This window comes from Haliotis rufescens, unplaced genomic scaffold (genome assembly GCF_023055435.1).
Source record: "Haliotis rufescens isolate VD_foot unplaced genomic scaffold, xgHalRufe1.0.p SCAF_59, whole genome shotgun sequence".
Classification (NCBI taxonomy): Eukaryota; Metazoa; Mollusca; class Gastropoda; order Lepetellida; family Haliotidae; genus Haliotis; species Haliotis rufescens.
The window spans coordinates 1193537-1199536 of NW_025964323.1; positions in this window are offsets into that span (position 1 = coordinate 1193537).

Genomic DNA, 6000 nt, shown 5'->3' on the forward strand with positions numbered 1-6000 from the left:
CATTGGAAACAGAAGGGGCTTTGAGAGTTTTCCTGTCGAATAAATTCAGCATGAATCAACATTCCCTTCAGGCTATTTACTTGCTGTGAAAATATTTCGGTCTTCTTGTTCAAAGGTTCCAGTGGTCGTCCATATTTGACATATTTTGATTAATGAGAAATGGCCCTGTGCCATATAGCACTATGAAAACTTCTAGATCCTTTTTCGCTTTATCGTGCTTAATGAAATTGGCAACGCCTCATAACATTTCCAATAAGGTTAAAAACACGCTTTCAAACTTAAGCCATTGCAATAAGGTTGCGTGCAGCAATAAAAACAATGTTAATTCCGTGGCTTCTTTCGGTGATAAATTAAGAATCTGTTGCACAACGTGGCTTTTGATTAACTCTATAAGAAATAATGACGTGTGCTTTAGAAAGTGTTCGCATTGCGTGTGTTTCAGTATCAAGCTTACCGATTGCGAACGAAAGCTTGCAAAGAGTGACATTTCGAACGGGGGTAATTTCTGGCACGTATGTAGGCCAGTCGGATACAAGGTTAATATGTAGCAATCTTGGGTAAAATGTGTCATTAATAATCCTTGGTAATTACTTTCAAATTTTATTTTTTATGTGAACCTTAAGCTTATTCAGTGAGAGTTGGTTTTAGCATTGAGTTAAATATGTATGGCAGCTTAATAAAGAGCAAATTCCAAAGCGGTTTGTACTTCCATAGTGTATTAAATTCATTGACCATTAAGGAGACACTCGGGCACTAGCATTAACGATCAGCGGATCATGGTGTTACTGATGGACGCAAATTTGCACGACCTGATGTCGAGCCTCGGTGTGACGACTGTTGTAGTAATGTCACACATTGTAGTCGGGACGTGCGAACTGTTTGTTTGTTGTTTAACGCTGTACTCGGCAATATTCAAGCCTTATGACGGTTGTCTGTGAATAATCGAGTCTGGACCAGACAATCCAGTGATTTACATCATGAGCATCGATCCACGAAATTGGGATCGATGACATGCATCAACCAAGTCAGCGAGCCTGACCACCCGATCCCGTTAGTCGCCTCTTTATGGCAAGCATGGGTTGCTGAAGACCTATTCTACCCCGGATCTTCACGGGTCCATCTGTTAAGGATCAGTTCGAGATCAGATCAGATCTCGTTTGTCGCCTCTTACGACAAGCATAGTCACCTTTCACGGCAAGAATGGGATGCAGAAGACCCATTCTACCCCGGATCTTCACGGGTCCATCTGTTAAGGATCAGTTCGAGATCAGATCAGATCTCGTTTGTCGCCTCTTACGACAAGCATAGTCACCTTTCACGACAAGAATGGGACGCAGAAGACCCATTCTACCCCGGATCTTCACGGGTCCATCTGTTAAGGATCAGATCAGATCTCGTTAGTCGCCTCTTACGACAAGCATAGTCACCTTTCACGGCAAGAATGGGATGCAGAAGACCCATTCTACCCCGGATCTTCACGGGTCCATCTGTTAAGGATCAGTTCGAGATCAGATCAGATCTCGTTAGTCGCCTCTTACGACAAGCATAGTCACCTTTCACGGCAAGAATGGGATGCAGAAGACCTATTCTACCCCGGATCTTCACGGGTCCATCTGTTAAGGATCAGTTCGAGATCAGATCAGATCTCGTTAGTCGCCTCTTACGACAAGCATAGTCACATTTCACGGCAAGAATGGGATGCAGAAGACCTATTCTACCCCGGATCTTCACGGGTCCGAACGACATGTACTGGGCCGTGACAGTCAAAAGCAAATAAAAGTGACGAAACCTTTCCATGACCATAAGAAAGCCGATTGTACAAATCCGACTGTATCATGAGCATATGTTTATGAAACGCTATCAAAACGTGATGGAACCCGGTGTTTGCGATAGGTGGACGTATCCTGCCCCATCGGTGGCACACGTCACAAACACATGCGAAGGCAACGCAATTGTAACGCTGACTGTTGCTGACCACTGCATAATGAACTGGACTCTTGCAGATTTGGGTTAGAATAGGTCTTTAGAAACCCATGCTTGCCGTAAAAGGCGACTATGCTTGTCGTAAGAGGCGACTAACGGGATCAGGTGGTCTGGCTCACCGACTTGGTTGATGCATGTCGTCGTATCCAAATTGTGTGGATGGATGCTCATGATGTCAAACACTGGATTGTCCAGTTCAAACTCAATTATTTACAGACCGCCGTCATATAGCTGGACTACTGCTGAGTGCGGCGTTAAAGAACAAACAAACAAAGTACAGTGAATTGATCAAACGGTGCGCCAAATCGGTGCGCCAAGGTTCATGTTTGACGTAAAATATCCCATTCCGCGGAAATATATTGTTGTTCGAAAGTTTCGACTTTTGTTTCGATATACGAAGGATCATATCAGGTTCTGATTATATCAGATTATACATGCAACAATTAGACCTGTGACTGAGTGGACCGTGGTTTGGCTCACCGGACTCTAGTACTATTGTTTTAGTATATTAGGTAATGATAGTACAAACCAGTAAGACATCCGTCTTGGGTCGAGGACATGCTAATACAGATGTTCGAAATATACATTGGTACCTGACCAAATCTATTAGAAATAGGAATAACATTGACATGACCATCTCTATCAATCACAAAAAGTGGTCGGAAACTTCTACAACCAAAATGTGGGAGATAATCAGCTCAGTCAGTCTTTGTGGAAGTTGTAAAATCGTTAAAATTGTAAAATTGTAAAAATCGTTAAAATTGTAAAATCGTAAAAATTGTAAAATTGTAAAAATCGTAAAAATTGTAAAATCGTAAAAATCGTCCGCGACGGCAGACCTGTACACAATGGATGACATCACCCTCAATTATATGCGATAATGCGTTGTTATGACGTTACATTACTGGATGACGCTTCGCAAACGATGAACAACCCATGTGACCCAGGCAATCAGCTTAATATAATGAAACATTTTGGTAATACTGAATATAATTGAACCAAAATGCCCCACACAACTTCTCAATTAGACAATTTTCATTATATTTTATTACTAAATTAATTGTTTACTTCTGCTACACCGACTCTGACACCCGGGGTACCTTGTCCCATATTACAATGCTATATACTCATTTTGTCATTATTTTTCAATCTTTCAACCATGATTTCAAAGATTGTCGTACGACTCAGTTGTTTGATCAAAGTTATAACATTCAAGGCCTCAGTAAAGCTTTCAAAAAGTTTTATGGTAGACATGTGGAGGACATTTCCAAATTTGACGCATTTTTGACAAAAAAGATGTCTGATGCAATTCCCCATTTTACTTGTACCATATGTTCCGGTGTTTATTTGGGTGATCAATTGACTTGCCTTTGCATGTGTCTGTGACGGGTGCCACAGGATACGTTCACATTTTCGCGAACACCTTGTATTTCCACTATTTGAGAGTGATTCATAAACACATGCCCATGATATAGTCGGAATCGTACAATCGACTCTACCTTTAGCAGAGATTTGTATTGAATATGGAAAGGGTTTGGTCGCTTTTATTACCGTCAACTAACTACGAAAAGTTTTGAACTTAAGGATAAGGACTCATGCGTCATTATCCAACCTTTCAAAACTGGCTTATGAGTTCAAAGTATTTCTTGGAAAATTACAATACATCATTTTGGAAATGTCATAGTTTTCACATCGCTGTAAAGGTTTTGATATTATCCTAAGTATAATTAAGAGCAATGTCTCTGTACAGTACATGATATTTCGTAAATATGACATTTCCAATCACAAGTGTGACACTTCTCGCAGACTGATTAATAGTTTAGAGTGTCACATGTCACACTATGATTAATAGTTGTAGAATAACGAAGTGTGCCGCCACAGAAACGAATCAAAAAGATGAAATACACTGATGAATGTCGTTCATCATCACTTGACGACAATGTAAAGAAATAGTAGCTAGTTTAATTTTTTTTTCTCTGAAATTGCATATAGAATGTCACCGGGTTTTTTGACAAAGCCCCCATTCTTCCAAGATAATGCCAGGCTTTAAAACCCGTGAGATAAACCTTGGTGATAAGTCAACTGCAGGGCTATTGTCTTCTGGCTTCACAGGCGACGTTCGCAGTTGAAACTCGTTTTTTGTCCCCCTTACTGGTCGACCTTTGATTTGTCTGGATAAAGCGTGCATATTTAAACAAATTCATCAACATTCATAGCTTGTGTACGAAGAATTATTTTCTCACCAGTTTTTTGTTTAAAAAAATAGTTTGTATTCATGTTTTCTTTCCGTGAGTGCACTGCTACAGATATTCTTAGCACTGAAACGCCGTTGTCTTGGGGAAATAGCCTTTGTGCAATTCGCTGTGTAGACATCTGGAGGACATTTCCACACTTGACGCATCAGTGACAAAATAAAATTCCCAAATTAGGCTTGTTCCATATATTCCCGTGTTTTTAAGCGAACAATTGACTTGCCTTTGCATGTTTTTGTGACGGATGCCATCGGTTGGACAGGATGTGCTCACCTTTTTCGCGAAAACCAAGTATCATCACTATTTAATTGTGTCTCGTAAGTACATACTTCTAGTAGAGATTTCTTATGGACAGGGTTTGTCACTTTTATTCATTTGAAACCAGTTTAGCAATCGCCATAGTAAGCATGTCAGTGATAAAAGCACTGTCTCATACACCTGATATTTAGGCACGAACGTTTTCCGTTATTCATCATCACGTCTTCCAAAGTTACTCATCTTTGCTCTTTTCCTACCCTTTCCAAAAAATGAAGGTTTTATCGGTTATATAATGCGACATAGAATTAATATAATTTTATTTCTGATAAAAGTAGAGTCCATTAAACGATTCCGAGTGCATGATTGTGTTTATGAATCACCATCAAACAGTGATGATACCAAGGTGAGCGTATCCTGCACCACCGGAGGCACACGGTGCAAATACAAGTCATTTGTTAACATGAAAACAAAACCTGTAATATACGGTCACGTCCATATAGAAAATGGCATAGGACATATTATTTGTCTATGATGCCTCAAACTTGGTGTGAGTGAGTATGGTTTTACGCCGCTTTGAGCAATATTCCAGCAATATCACGGCGGGGGACACCAGAAATGGGCTTCACACATTGTACCCATGTCGGGAATCGAACCCAGGTCTTCAGCGTGACGAGCGATAGCTTTAACCACTAGGCTACCCGACCGCCCCTCAAACTTGGAAATGCCATTCAGATGTCTACAGTATACTGAAACCTTCACCGATGCCTTGACTGCTGCAACCTTGATCAAACAACATCTGAGAAGGAGTCGCATGACGGCCTTTGAAAGCGTCATATGAAGAGCATGCTCGATTTTCCCTCAAAGGTTGGGAATGCAGACATCCACGGCTGGAGCTGCTGAAATATTGCTCGACATGAAGGGCAAGTTGACTTTTGGTAGTCCCCCTTGTCATAAAGTCATGAAACAGATATTAATGCGGTGAATTCCCAAACCACGTCTACAATCAAAGTTCGGGAATTCTTCCCTAAACGTTAAACAATTGACATGTGCCAGAAGTCTTAAACCTCGACATCAATTATTAATTTCAACTCCTGTCACCAGCTCATTTACCTGATGGCCTTGCACAGAAACGTCTGCAGCCACATTCTTGATGATCTGTCAATAACCGAACCCTGCAAGTAGAAGAGCGTGACCAGTCATTGGTCATTGCCAAAACTTTTCATCATACAGATCAACACCCTCCAGAGATTCAAGACACAGCCTCCTTGACACAAGGGTCTGAGATATCTGCCTGGTTTGTTTGCTGAGCCACATCTCTTCGATTTCCTTTAAGTATCAAGACGCTGGACTGGTGTTCGGTCGCCCTTAGTGTTTGCCTTGCTTGAAAACATGATCCAAAATCTTTCCTGATCAATGCTGGGTCTTTTGAAAAGACAAGTTGACGAGTAGCTAAGTGCACAGTTTCAGTGTTGGAGGAGTTAATCTGAGTCTGTTATTACTGTGGCGG